General features: G+C 50.6%; 1 protein-coding gene across 1 annotated transcript in view; it reads right to left on the bottom strand.

Annotated features, from left to right (window-relative positions):
- The window catches only part of PTDSS2 (phosphatidylserine synthase 2), a 1317303-nt gene that overhangs the window by 395787 nt on the left and 906132 nt on the right, over nt 1-15384 (bottom strand). The gene's annotated exons all lie outside the window — the stretch shown is intronic.

Raw genomic sequence — 15384 nt, 5'->3', positions numbered from 1 at the left:
AACTACGGAGCAGGTTCGACTCTTCTATCATTTATGATGGCTTGCCATAGGTCTATGTTTAATTACGCTAGTGCTTTTCCTATTTCAACTATTTCTATCAGTTGACAGCAGTTTGGAAGTTAAAAGATCAAAGTAACGCAGCATAAAATGGGATAGGACAATAGTGGGTAAGGATAAATGACTGGAGGAATCAACCAGCAATGAAACAGATGGCTTTCCAATACAAATGGCAGCGGGGCTCCTATGTGAAAACAAATTTTCATTGGCATGATTAGCAACAATATGAGGATCAGAGATGCTTTATCTCACATTACTTAATAACTCGCTTAGCTTTTATGCGCAACACCAACTCAAAAAAGATACTGTACTGACTTATCAAGATAGTTCTGTCATTTAATCAAAACAGTACAAAAAATATTTCCTCTCACCAAAACGTATAAACACAAAGATACAAAAATATCACTACATTTACCTAGATGATATAAATATCTCCAGTGACTTGAGGACAATTGTCTGACAATTATACTCCAGTACACAAAAATATCAACCAACATGCATGAAATGTGCAAAAAGGCGGCATTATTTACAAGTTAATATAAACCAGACACTTATATTGTTGGACTGTGTCAACGTAAGTGTAGAAACCGGGGTATGCAACAAGTCCACTCTATTTGTGAAAAGATTAACAAACACATGTTTTCCCTATTGCCTGCCAAGTTTCGGCTGTGTGGGCTCAATGATTGTATGGACCAGCCTTCTTCAGGGTGTGTTGCTTTTAGTCAAGGGAGAAGCTTGTGCTAAATCCAAATAAATAATTGAAATTAATATTGTGAATTAAACGTCTCTGCCTCATTATCTATTGCAACAATGAAAGATATTTAAAAAAGCCTCAAAAAAAGGAAAAAACGATCGAACACTCACACATCTTATTAACTAGAAGGTACATAGCTTAATTGCCCATTTTGTTTACATTTGTTCGAACTGAGTTTACCCACGCTGTGTGCATCCTGGGTGCATCCACAGGCTGAAAACTGAAAAAGTCATCACTGCCATGAGGCCGTGCTCCCTACATTTGAATTACTAAAAATGATTATGCTTTTGAAATAAGGCATACCTCATTGAAACCATGTCATGTTCCATGTGAGAAAGTCCCATATGAAAAAAGGAACGACCCTTACAAACCTGCAGATAGTAAAATTTATTTTGAGAGCGCAGCAAAGCTCTAACACTTCTCAATTAACACTAATGCCTTTTACACAAACTATCTTGATTATCGGCGTATGCTTGCAGCGGGAGTTGTCCACAGGAATGAAGAGATGGCTTTGGAGAATGCTGGTGGTTGGTACCCAATTCTTTTAAAATGTATTTTGCGCAGCCTATAAACCGAAAGCTAGAATGCTCCTGCGTTATCCAGGTGTACACACCTGACGGCCATGTGGGGTGCACTGGTGATGTAAACAGACCCTATGAGGTGAAATGCATGCTGCTGTGTCTCAATGGTGAAATTGACAAACAGAGCCTGGTGTGTATATGATAAAGAAACAAGCTCAACTGACTAAGCTCACTGTTCCATAACCTGTTGTGTATGCTTTGAACTCAGAATCAATGAGAAATAAGGAATGTTATCAAATGGATTTGCAATTAGTACAGTATTGCCGACCAATTCAATTTGTCAATTAAGCCCATGATTAACAGAGCATTCCCAATTAAAGTCCTTTGTGCACAGGTGATGTTCTGACACGTTTTTCAGGACCAAACCCTGATTCTGGAAACAAATGTCACAGTGTTTATAATGAAATGATTGACCACATAAAGGAAATAAGTACAAGTATTACCAATATAGTCACAAGGGGGTTGGTGCGGTCATTTAATTACGAGATTCCAGGCTAAAGTCAACCTGCTTTCAAAAGCATGACTAGCGGTGAAGCTACTATTTAAAACACATTTCAGAGATGAGTTTTTCAAAATATTTATTTAATATTGTGTTTTCCACACCAAGAGAAAGTATCCGCTAAGGCTACTAAAGTACCATGTTGAAAGGGGTTAAAGTAGTTTGAATTCTTGTTTTGTTAGATATAAACTAAACACATTAATTACGGCTGTAGCATGGGTTGCAGAAATGTACACTTTTGTTGTTGGATAGGACATTCCTGCTATTCAGAATGTTCACAAAGATTTTTCAAGGCAATGAAGGTTTCAGTGAAATCTAACAAGTTTATGCTGAAGTGTGGCGGACAACTGTGGTTCCAATGCAATTAACAACCAGCTACAACTTCACAATGACAAAACAGACTGAAGACTGGTGCTTTATGGGAAATTAAACCTACATGATCCTCAATGGCTACCTTTGAAGCCTTAACAGTAGCCTGCCAAATTTCACTAACACCACTTGCCGCTCATCTTACATCCAACAAAGTTCCAGTTGATTTACAAGAACACATGTCTTAGGTTCCCTTTCACATCACATTTCTGGGTGATTCAATGCTTGAAGAGCTGACCAGTTAGAAAAGGAGGGGCGGTAGACACCCAGGGAAAGATGACTTACCAGTAAGTGCTCTGGCAAAGATGGTGAGAAATTGAAATTTGGCAACAAATCTGTGGATCACATTCTCAGACTAGCTCCCCGGCACTAGAAAAATGCAGAAAGCAATGAAATTCAGAAGCAGGAGTAAAGCCAAAGGTGGAATCCACGGCTCACTCTGTACAGTGATGATCATCTGCCGGATGTTCAAGACACTGTCCTGTAGAGGAAAAGATTTGCCCGCACATGCATTTAGCATTCCTCCAGATAACTATAGACAACGAGTTAGAGAGCAATTGGCACATCTTGAAAAAGTGATTTGAAATAGTGACCGTCAGGCATGCCCGGTTTAGTCAGTATTGGGCCTGTCCTTCTAAACAGGTGCCAAAAAACCCTCTCATCCTGTGGTATGCGGCCTAAGAGCCAGATCTACCACTGGCATGGGTATCTATCACTGACCCGATCTCCATCAGCCTCAGACCTGTCAGGGATCTTTCTTTGATCTTCCAGGTGGTTTCCCAGAGTCATGGACTACAGAGCAGCCTGATGTACAAACACAAGACCAACAGACTATGGTGCCAAGCAAGCAACAGACTCCTCAGAAACCTAGGATTGAGGATCTCAGGAAGCATCACAGCGTAAAGAACAACTGTAGCTACAACTATCACAATGCACCTGCGTCTAACGGACAAGACCCATCACGGAACAGGAGGAACAAACTGATTATTCAAATCAAAATGCACTTGGCTTCCCCATTCAGGAGGCAAATGCGAAGTTTAACCCCAAAAATAGGGTCCCCAGAATCACTACAGTGGCGCAGTGACGACGGAACTGCAGCCAAACGGGAAAAACACAATAGTAGAAAAGACAATGGAACACTGCCAAAAACCCACTTGGACAGTGCCTTCCGTGATTCAGGAGGGGGACACAGAGCCAACAGTGCAGGAGACCACATGGTAGGCGGAAATTAAATGGAGACTGACAAAGGGAACCAGTCTAAGGCCTTTATGAAGACTTCCTGTAGGAGTTAAATCCCACAAGGGAAGCAGTTGGCATTAGTATATGAAGAGATTGGCAGAGGTAGGCAGCTGACTCAGGTACCCAATCGGGTGAGGTCAGGGAGGAGGTGAGGAGTGTGTAACTGGTGGAGAGCTTGGAAAAACGTTTTGGTGTGTTTGGAGAGAGTAAAGTTAAGGTGTTGGGAATGAGAGTAGTATCAAGTTTGGCTTTCAGAATTAAACAAACAAAGCTGGGAGGTAACAGATCACAATTGCACTGGGCATGTAAACTATTATAGTAATTACTTATATGTGCACAATGTTGCAGTACCTCGTCATAGTTCGGGATTGCACCCACCCCGTTAAATCCCAGTAAATTTCACATCAAACCACTACTTGTAAATCTGTGGATATGTGGTACGAAGTTCTGTGGCCAACCCTGTGTAAAATTGTCAGATTTGCAATTTAATGATTGCCCTTAATTAATATATTTCATTTAATTGCACGGAAAGGACATTCTTAAACTCTGCATACATATTTAGTATTCTGCCCATTTTCATTTTCTGCCAATTTATTGTCAACACGTGTTTGGATTTGAAAGCTCATCCTTCAGGGAATATGAATATTGTGATGTTAGTATAGTGAACAGACAAGTTTTGTAAAAAGCATTTATCAAACTAAATCCAAAAACACACATCGGAATCCTCGTCCCCTACACCGGATCCTTTACAATCATAGAGGAGGAATACTACACCACTCCACTGAACTAGTTGAAGAGGGCTATTTAATGAGAAGGGCAAAGGTGATCCCTATACAGGATCCTTTAAAATTGTAATGGAGCACTACACTACGCCATTGAATTAATTGGAGAGCAAATTAACAATAAGAATACTCATGCATACAAACTGATAAGACTCCAATGAGGACAACGGCATGCACCCTGAGTAATTAACTATTTCAAGCACATAATTGGAAGGCACGTAAACCCACTAATAGACTGCTATGGATTTAGTTTAATAAATGTGTATTTTTTTTAAAACAAAACTAGTCTATTCACTACGTGTGTGCTCCGTGCCCCTTCCATCCTTGGCTACGCTCGCGCCCGTGCGCCCTCTGCCCTCGTGGTTCATTCGCAATCCTCGACCGGCTGCGTTTCCGCAAACACGTCCTCTTAGTCCCTGCTCCACTTGCAGGACCCTTTTCCCCCAATCCCAGCCCCTTCCCTTACCCCATGTTACTTCTCTGTGCTCTGCTGTTTCTTCTCTAGGCCCATATCTGCTTGACTGCTCTGTTCTTGTTCCTTTTATATCTGACTACTGTACTGCCTTATTCTGGATGTTTCTGACTTTCGTCCTTTAGGTTGCCTTGATCATTGTCCTGATACCTATCCCTCCCTCTGCCTGTTCATTCCCTCACATCGTACTGCCACCACCCCTTTCGTGTTACTTTTCTTTCAGGATCCCTTGGTCATTCTTGCTTTTTACTTGTTTGTTTACTCACATCTATAATTAATTTGTTCTCGTCTTGTTCCATCTCATCTGCTTGCAGCCCTCCTCTTGTGCCCACCGCCTAGTGCCCCCCCACCTTTGGTTCCCTACCCCTCATTCCCACTTCTCTCCCTTTCCCTCCTCTCCTTGCTCTAACTGCATCCTCTATGGTGCTCTCTGTCTCCCCTATCTTCTCTATTGACTATCCTGTCCTCCTTACTAAGTCTGGGAAGAAGAAGTTCAAAAGGGATATCCTGGTCTCCACCCAGGCCTCCCTATCGCCGATACCTACACAAGCGCTTCCTCCAGACAGACTCACCGACATCCTCTTTGTCGTTCATTTGCCAGACCTATGGACTCCACATATGGTCCCTGTGCCCTCTCCTTTTTGCTTCACTCCCGTTAATGTTGGCACCCGGTGGGAGGCCCTCCTGGGGCACTTCCACTCCTAAGACCATTATTGTTTACCTAAATGGCACTGTCTTGGTCCAAGGCCATAAGGCCACCCTCCTCCTCTTTGATACACACGTCGCATGCCTCACCAATTTCCTTTCCTCTCCTGCAATCCCTCCTTTCCCTTCTCTGGCTCCTCTGCCACCTCTTTGGCTCCCTCCACTTCGTCTCTGGCTGCCTTGTTGCCTCCCTCCTCTGCCACCTCTTTGGCGTCTAAATCATCCTCCTTGACTACCTGGCCCTCTCCTCTTTCCCCCTTGGGCTCCTTCACTTCTGCAGGGCGTACCTCTGACCCCTCCAACGAAGACTTTCAAGGGTGGCAACCTTCTCCACATTGCCACTCAACTCTCGCTCAGCTGTCAAACACTCCTCCGACATCTGCTGTCTCCTGCAAAAACTCAACCTTGATGTTCTCTGTCTGACCGAGACGTGGTTCACGGCCAGATCTGTCATGAGCTTTGACACGCTCCTCCCTGATGGCTACAAAAATCCTCTGCACCCAGATCCAACCGTCCCTGTGGGGTGTAGCCTTGATCTGCCCACAGTGGATCCCTGCCATTATCATTCCTATGCAAGCCTACTCCTCCTTTGATTGGCTGGTCTCCAGACTCACTCTCTCTCCAGGCCGTTCTCTTACTGTGGCCACTATCTACCGGCCGCCTGGCCAGGTTACCTCTTTCCTCTCTGAGTGGGCGGACCTCTCCTCCTCCCTCCTTGCCTCCACCACTCAACTCCTCCTTCTTGGAGACCTTAACATCCACCTGGATGCTTCCTGTCCTTCCTCTGGACTCTTTTGTGAACTCTGCGATTCTCTATCTCTCTCTATTCTTCCCTCTGGCCCGACTCACTCTGCAGGGCACACCTTGGAGGTTCTGATCTACTCAGACCTCCCGCTCTCTAACCCTCTCCTCTCTCTTGGAGTGACCACTTTCTCCTCTCCTCTCTCTCGCTCTACTCATCAGGCCTGGCCAACTCCAGCACTGCCACCCACCTCCTCGGTCATCCGACCTATGAAGCTTGTGTCAGTTGAGGCCTTTGCCCCCACTTTCTCTCCCACTCCTGCACCTTTGGCTGACTCACATCCTGACACAGCCCTTTCCAATCTCCATGCTTCCATCTCTGACACTCTTGATGTACTTGCCCCTGTCATGTGGATTCACATGAAGCCCAAGCCAAGTGCAACTCTTGGTACGACTCAGACCTCGTCACCCTTAACCACAAGTGTAGGGTGGCTGAAAGGAAATGGCGGGTCTCTTGCGCACCCTCTGACAAACTGGCCATCTCCAAAGGCAGTACTGACACTCTGTCCACACTAAGAAGAGAGCTCATATCCAAGCATGCGTCTCTGCGGCATCTAACAACTCGGCCAAACTCTTTAAAATCTGCAAGGAGCTGGCCAATCCTGCTGCAGTCTCTACCTCTCCTCTTGCCTCCCAGGCCCTGTGCACAGCCTTGGCTTCCCATTTCATCTCTAAAGGCCAGGACATCCTAGCCTCCCTCTCTTCTTCTACTCTTTCTTCCTCTACTCTTTCCTCTACCTCGGTCCTTCCTGTGGCCGCCTCGCCTCCTCCCTTCTCTTCCTTTCCTTTCCTTTCCTCACCCGTGACAAAGTTTCTAGACAAGTCTGATTTATGAAAGTCTCATCAAAACATGTTCTTCCCTGTTCATCCAAGACCATCAAGGGGACCATATTGACACCCTCGCTCCAGCCTTGGCTGACTTCTGCAATCACTCTTGCCAATCCCTCCTATGGAACAAGTTACTTACCTGTAACTGTTGTTCTCCAGCATGGGTCTGGCATGGATTCACATGCTCATGAATATTCCCCGTCGTCAGGCTGGGAATCCTCGGTAAAGAAAAAAACCAGTATCAGTTTCGTTTCTGATCTGTCTTTCGTAGTAATAACCAATCACTGGTCTCTGCGTCATACTGACCACAGCCAATGACTGCCCTCTACCTAAGCACTGCCTCTGGCAGCCATCTTCAGATTTGGAAGCACGTGAAGTGGCAGTATGACCAAGTGAAGAGCCGCAGAGGGGTAGGCGGGAGGGTTCGCATGTGAATCCATGCCAGACCCATGCTGGAGAACAACAGTTACAGGTAAGTAACTTGTTCCTTCTCCAGCATGGGGTCTGGCATGGATTCACATGCTCATGAATAAAGAATACATAGCAGTAAACACATGCACAACCACGGGAGGTGGCAAAGGCTCAACATTAAGCATTACATCAAACTCAACATCAAGCAATCTTACCTCCTCACCAGGCTCACCTCAGGCGAACAGGTTGCGCAGCACTGCTTGGCCGACCCTGGACTCCTCCCTGGAATCCCGATCGACGCAGTAGAATTTCGTGAAGGTGTGCGTCGACCTCCACGTAGCAGCCCTGCATATGTCCAGCAGGGGCACACCAGAAAGGAACGCCGTGGTAGCTGCGATCGCTCTGGTGGAATGGGCTCTCGGACGGCCAGGCAGCGGTCGGTTTGCCAACCGATGACAGTACATGATACAGCCGGAGAGCCATCTGGAAATGGAAGCCTTCGAGAGAGCCTTCCCCTGATTGACAGGTCCAAAGTTCACAAAGAGTTGTGACGTCTTCCGAAAACACTTCGTGCGGTCCACGTAGAACTTCAGCGCTCTAGCCACATCCAGCGAGTGCAAAGTCCTCTCAGCCGGCGACGAAGGCGACGGGAAGAACACAGGCAACACCAAGGGTTCGTTGAGATGGAAGTCCGACGGTACCTTGGGCATGAAGGAGGGGTGCGTCCTGAGCACTACCCTTGTGTCGTGAAAAGTCAAGTACGGGGCCTTGCAGGAAAGGGCCTGGATCTCTCCCACCCGTCGTGCGGAGGTGATGGCCACAAGAAACGCTGTTTTCCACGACAGAAACTTCAACGGGGCCGAGTGCAGAGGCTCGAACGGAGGTCCCATGAGCTTGGTCAGCACCACGTTGAGCTCCCACGCCGGGGCCGGCGCCTTCACCGGCGGGAACGATCTGAACAGTCCCTTCATGAACTCTTTCACCAGACGATGAGACCACAAGGACGTCCGACCCGTGGTTCTGGTGTATCAGGAGATCGCAGCAAGATGAATCTTGATGGACGCGTGTGCCAGTCCAGCTTTGGCCAGCGTCAGCAGGTACGGCAGTACCTGGGAAGCCGTAATCCGTAGAGGGTTAATCTTCTGTGCGTGGCAACAGACAGAGAACCTCTTCCATTTGTGTCCGTAGCATTTAAGAGTCGAGGACGCCCTGGCCTTTGCAAGAACCTCTCTGCAGTCGGCCGGTATGTCGTATCCTCCAAACTCTAGCGCTGCAGGAGCCAGGCCTGCAAGTTCAGCGATTTCGGGTCGTGGTGGAGGATGGCGCCTCCTTCCCTGGAGAGTAGATCCGCGTCCACCGGCAGCTTGATTGGCGGGGACGCTGACAAGTCCAGAAGGTCCGGGAACCATATCTGCCTCGGCCACGCAGGTGCGACGAGGATCATCCTGCACCGTGACCTCTTGAGCTGGTTGACGAGCCGGATTAGCAGTGGCAAAGGAGGGAACGCGTAGAGGAACAGGCCCTCCCAGGGGAACGAGAAGGCATCGCCCATGCTCCTCGCCTGGGGAAACCTGCTGGCGAACCTCCGGCACTTGGAGTTCGTCGCCGTCGCGAACAGGTCGATCTGGGGTGTGCCCCACCGTCGGAAGAGGCGATCCACTAGATCCTGCCGTAGTTCCCACTCGTGGCACGAGCGCAGCTCCCTGCTGAGTGAGTCGGCGATGGTGTTTTTTATCCCTGCCAGATGAAACGGCACCAGAAACATCCTTTGGGCGACGGCCCAATGCCACAGGTCCTGCGCCTCCTTGGACAGCGCTGGAGACCTGGTTCCGCTCTGTTTCCTGATGTAAAACATGGTGGTGGTGTTGTCGGTGAAGATCCTCACCACCTTGCCCTTGAGGGACGGAAGGAAGGACCTGAGGCCCCAGAACACTGCACAGAGCTCCAGGACGTTGATATGGAGGAACTTCTCCGTCGGGAGCCAAAGGCCTCTCGCGTGCAGATTTTCAGTGTGCGCTCCCCACCCTTCCAGGGAGGCATCCGTGGTCACTGTCTCCTGGTGGTCTGGGGTCTGGAAGTCCATGCCCGCCGTCAGATGCGCGCGGTTGCCCCACCACCGGACCGCTCGGCGGAAACTCTCGTCGAGTGTGATCCTCTCCTCGAAGCCGCCCGTCGTTTGGATCCAGCGCGTGTCCAGGAACTCCTGCAACGGGCGCATCCGGAGCCTGTACATGAGAATGAGGTAGATGCAAGAAGACATCATTCCGAGGAGGGACTTGATGGACCTCACCTTGGCCGCGTCAGAAACCAACATCCGCTGTATCTTGCCCAGGATGGACCTGGTCCTTTCCTTCGACGGGGAGGCCAGAAGGGACACTGTGTCGAGCTTCGCTCCCAGAAACAGTGCGTTTTGCGCGGGTACCAGGTAGGACTTGGCGTAGTTCACGGAGAATCCCAGGTCCGTGAGAAGTTGGACGGTCCTTGCCGTGTGCTCCACGGCGAGCTCCCTCGTCTTGGCTCGGATGAGCCAGTCGTCCAGGTAGGGGTAGACGTGGATCCCCTCGCGGCGCAGCTGCGCCGCCACCGGTGCAAGGCACTTGGTGAATACCCTGGGTGCTGACCGTAGTGCGAAGGGGAGGGCTTTGAACTGGTAGTGACGCCCTTGGACCACAAACGATGAATTTTCGGTGCCCCTTTAGGATGGGAATATGGAAGTAGGCATCCTCCAAATCCAACGACGACAGGAAGTCTCCTTCCTCCAGCTGCCCTAGGACGTGCTGGAGGGTGACCATCCGGAACTTCTGCGCCTTGATGAACTTGTTCAGACGTCGCAGGTCTAGGATGGGGCGCCATCCTCCCGTCTTCTTCTTCACGAGGGAGTATCTCGAGTAAACTCCGGAGCCCCGAAGCCTCTTTGGGACGAGTTCGATGACGCCCTTCCTGAGCATCGCCTTTACCTCCAGGAGAAGCTGAGGGACGTGAAGCTCTTTCATGGCCACGGGGGGGACGCGCGGGCACCTTCTTTGAAACTCGAGCGCGTGGCCCCGGGCTAAGGCGTCCAGCACCCAACGGTCGGTGGAGATGGACTCCCACACGCTGACGAAGCTCGCCAGCCGGCCTCCCACCGGGGTGCTTCGGTGGGGGCCCGACCCCACGGCCGGTTCAATCCTGTTTCGACGAGGCTTTGCCGCCTTGACCTCCTTGGCGACGACGGCGGGGTCCGCCAGACTTGCCTCGTCCTCTGTAGGCCTCCTGAGACGACGAGCGGGCCGCTTGACGGTAGGTGGAGAAACCGCCGCCGGAACCTTTGGAGGCGCCCTTGCCTCCGCTGCTCCTAAAGGGCGTCCGTCGTTGCTGCAGAACCCCAAGGGCCCGGGCCGTCTCAGTGTCCGCTTTAATGGCCTGAAGGGAATCGTCCACTGTTTTCCCAAACAGGTTGTTCCCATCGAACGGCATGTCCAGGACTCTGGTCTGTACGTCTTGACGGAAGTCCGTAGCCTTGAGCCATCCACGCCGCCTAAGGCACACGCCGTTGCCCAACTGGCGAAACCCAGTGTCGGCGATGTCCGTCGCAATAGTGATGGCGTGGTCCGACGCCACCTCGCCTTCCTGTAGGATTTCCAGGGCATCCGCCCTCTTGTCGTCCGGTAGGAAGTCCAGCAGGGGAGCCAGTTTGTACCATAGCTCCCTGTCGTAGCGGGCCACGATAGCCAAGGCGTTGGCCGCTTTATTCGTCGTCGCTGCAGACGAGATGACCCTGCGTCCCATAGCGTCCAATTTCTTTCCCTCGCCGTCCGGTGGGGAAGTCGATGTGGAGGCCGCACCCCCCCGCTTTCTTCCTGGCCGCCGCGGAGACGACGGAGTCCGGGGTAGGCTGCGCCCGGAGGCACAGGGGGGCCGCGTCCGGGACCCGGTACTTCTTCTCGTACCAGTCTCTTCTAGCTGGCGTCGTGGAAGGGTTCTTGAGGAGGGCGAGGCCCTCATCCCAAATGTCGTCCAGTAGAGGCACCGCGAGGACCGTCTTCCTCTTGGCCTCGCGCCGTTGATAAAGGAATCCTTCCTTTTTCTTCTCCTCAGGGCAGATTTGGAAAAGCTCGAATGCCCTGGCGATCATGGAGTGGAACGATCCAATCTCGTCGGGCGGAGAAGCCCTGGTGGGAGGTGACGACGGTAGATCCTCGTCGTATACCTCGTCGTCCGTACCCGTCGCTGCCGTGTCAGTCCCCGTATCATCCCCTCGGGTGGACGGGGAGGAGGGCTGGACGAAGCGCGACGGCTGAAAAGGAGGTGGAGGGTGAATCCTTCTTTTCTTGGGCGGGGGAGCACCAGAAGGTCCCGGTTCAGGATCCCCCGACGGGAGAGGTTCCTCCGTCGGCAACGGTAGTCTCGTCCTTATCTCTGAACATAAGGACTGTATAGCCAACAAAATGGCCACCGAGTTGTCTTGCGGCACTGGCAGAGGGGAATCCGACGGGCGATCAGGGGCCCCGTCGGCACCCTCGACGATGTCGTCGTCACCTGCGTCGGGATCCATCCCGACGGGCCGGTCTTCTTCCACGCCAAGGCCGTGGCTTAAGACCTCAATCAGCTCTTCCTCTGAGGTTGAGGCCGAATCTACGACGACGCCCTGCCCCCCCTTTTTGTTCCCCGCCGGGGGTTTCACGGGGGTCCTATCGATGGGCACAAAAGAGGACTCCCTCCGAGGTGGCAGGGAGACTCTGAGCCCCGAGGTCGCCACCACTGGTGTAGCCTCCACAGGCTGAGCCAGGGCCGCCGCGACAGTATCGATAGAGGGCTTGGCCGGATGGATTAAGGCCTTCACCACCTTAGGTGCGCTCACCGCCTTATCCTTGAGGGGAGGGGGGGGGCACTGCCTCGCTCCCCCTCCGATGGGGCCTTCGAGCTCGACCGGGGCATCTCCAGGAGCTTCGCCGGGTGCTCGCCCTTCCTCTTACCCGACCCAGAGCGTTGGCTCGTGGCTGAAGGTGCCGGGGAGGGTGCGCCCTGCCTGGCGCCCGTAGAGCCCGACCGTTCGGCGCTCCCGGTGCCAGCGGACTCGCGGTGCTTGGCCTTGTGTTGGACCCTCGTCGCCGGGGCGTCCTCAAAGGTCTTAGAAGACCGCTCGGATTTCTTCCTCTTCTTCTCGCCTGACGGGCTCTTCCCTTCCAGCCAGTTGGCGAGACGTTGGTGGCGGTCCTTCATGGTCCGCTCCGACATATTGCCGCAAAACGCACAGTCCTTCTCCACGTGCGTCTTGTCCTCATGTAAGCAGTAGAGACAAAAGGAGTGTTCGTCCTCCTTAAAGACGTTCTGCAGCTGGCATCTAGGGCAGATCCTGAACAGCTTTCCGGGCGTCGAGCTTCCCTTCTCCTGGGCCATGTCCGGGCCTGAGAAACTTCTGGAGTCCTCCAAAAGCGTAGCTCGACGAAATCTTCACCCTTGAGGGGCGCAGACGAATCCGACACGGGTCCCCGTTGATCGGATGGAGAGTCGGTGGAGCTTGAGGCTCTTTTGACCGAAAAAAACAAAGTTTTTGAGAAATAACGTGAAAAAATAGCACTAACGCTCGAGAGCAATAGCACGAGGATCCCAACACATGAACGTGCGGTAAAAATCTGAAGATGGCTGCCAGAGGCGGTGCTTAGGTAGAGGGCAGTCATTGGCTGTGGTCAGTATGACGCAGAGACCAGTGATTGGTTATTACTACGAAAGACAGATCAGAAACAAAACTGATACTGGTTTTTTTCTTTACCGAGGATTCCCAGCCTGACGACAGGGAATATTCATGAGCATGTGAATCCATGCCAGACCCCATGCTGGAGAACTGGCTAACTATCACCCGATCTCCATTACTCCTTTTCTGGGCAAACTCTTGGAAAAGCTGGCCATTTCCCAGCTTAACATTCACACTGAATCTGTTGGTTGTCTCCATGACCATCAATCTGGCTTCAGAGCAGCCAGAAGCACGGAAACTGCTCTTCTGAATATCCGTGAAGACCTGTTCTCTAACATTGACACTAACCACCCCTCTGTCCCCATTCTCCTTGATCTCTCTTCTGCTTAAGATACTGTCAACTATGCCATCCTGCTCTGTGAAACTGGGTTTCACTGATCAGGCTCTGGCCCGGCTGACCTCCTTTCTCTGACCGACCCTCAAGTCCAACTTGGTTCCTTCCTCTATTCATTCATATTCATTCTCCCTCTCTCCCTCTCCCCCCCTCCACCCCCCCAGGGTCTAATCTTTCTCCTTGGCTGCTCAACCAATACCTGGCACCTCTCGCCCACCACATAGCCACTCTCTGCTCCAAATTTCATTGCTATGCGGACTACACTCAGCTTGATTTCAGACACCCCTCAGCCGCCTCTTCTCCCTCTCTCCTCCCGGATTGTCTGTCTGCTATCCAGGAGTGGTGTGCCACCAATGATCACTGCCTTAATGCAAGTAAGACGAAGATCCTCCTCATCGGCTCACCAGCCCCTTCTTTTCCTCTCACTCTATGGCCACCCACTCAGAGGCCCTCTTCCTACTCCTACCTGTGAGGCTAAGAACCTCAGGGTCATCTTCGACTCCACACTTTCCTTCTCTCCTCCCACCCCCGACGTCTCTAAAAAGTCAAACTACCAGCTGAACCTCCTCAGAGGTTTTCTTCCCTTCATCACTTTCCCCCAGAAACTCAGTCTCCAGTACTCTGGTTCTCTTTAGGCTTGACTACTGCAACATCCTATTTTTAAACCTACCTGCCTCTACTCTCCGTCCTCTACAACTTATCCAGAACAGCACTGCAAGACTAGTCCAGGGATCGTATCTCTCCAGCACCGAAATCTCTTCATTGGTTCCCAGTGGCGGCAAGGATTAAGTTCAAGACCCTCTTCATCATCCACAAGGCTTTCTGGGGCCGGGGACCGTAATGCCTCCAACTCTCTCTACCGAAAAATCTTCCTACTCGAGCACTTTGCTCTTCCAACTCATTAAGGGTCAGTCACTTACCCAAGCAACGAGTTGGGGGCAGATCTCTTTCTTCGGCTGGTGCCTCCCTCTGGAACAGCCTCCCCATCTCTCTGAAACTTGAGCAGAACCATCTCCAGTTCCGGAAGTACCTTAAGGCCTTCCTCTTTGCTTCTGACTTCTATCTTCCTCTCCCCTGCTGATCTCCTGCCTGTTGCACACACTGGCCACCTGGCAAACCCTCTGAACCCGGGCCCAGGTCCCAGCCTGTCCAGCTGCACTGCCTCTCGGTACCCCTTACACGTGTGGTCTGTAACCCTACAGACCCCTCTCCTGCACTTGTCTGCACTACTTTTTTTATTTTTTTTTTATTAAAGTGCTTTTGGTTAATTAAAACCTTATACACTACAGAATTTTAACATTAACCATACATAATTACATATTTCACATAGAAAATCATTAAAATCATTAGTCAACACATTTTTATGATTAATTCTTGTTTACAGACTATTTACAAAATACCTCCCATTACCCGCTTCCAAACATAAAAGGCTGCCCCAATAAAAACCTTAATTTCTCTGTCATAAATAACTGACCAAAATTGGTCTGATTCAATTCTTTGCATGTCCCCTACTAAATTTGAGTACCCTTTAGTGTAGTATTCTTTTAAGTTTGGGCAGAGAGTTAGAATATGTCTTACTGTCTCCACCTCGATATTACAGTATCTACACAGTCTTTCTGCTCGAGGAGTTTTTGTTCTTGCCCCGATAATTTCATTACACGGGAGAATGTTCAACCGTAATTGTAGTATGAATCTTCTCATAGCTTTATTTCCCGTGTTAAGCAGATACTGTCTTGGTGTAGCAGGCTTGAGGCCTTGGAGAGCATAAGAGGAATATCTAGACTTTTTGTGTAAATAGGACTGATTTTCGCATAAATC

This window comes from Ambystoma mexicanum, chromosome 11, assembly GCF_040938575.1.
Source record: "Ambystoma mexicanum isolate Mex_15411 chromosome 11, UKY_AmexF1_1, whole genome shotgun sequence".
In the NCBI taxonomy this organism is placed as follows: Eukaryota; Metazoa; Chordata; class Amphibia; order Caudata; family Ambystomatidae; genus Ambystoma; species Ambystoma mexicanum.
Note: the sequence above shows the minus strand (reverse complement) of the source record. Positions and strands in the feature narration are given on the sequence as shown.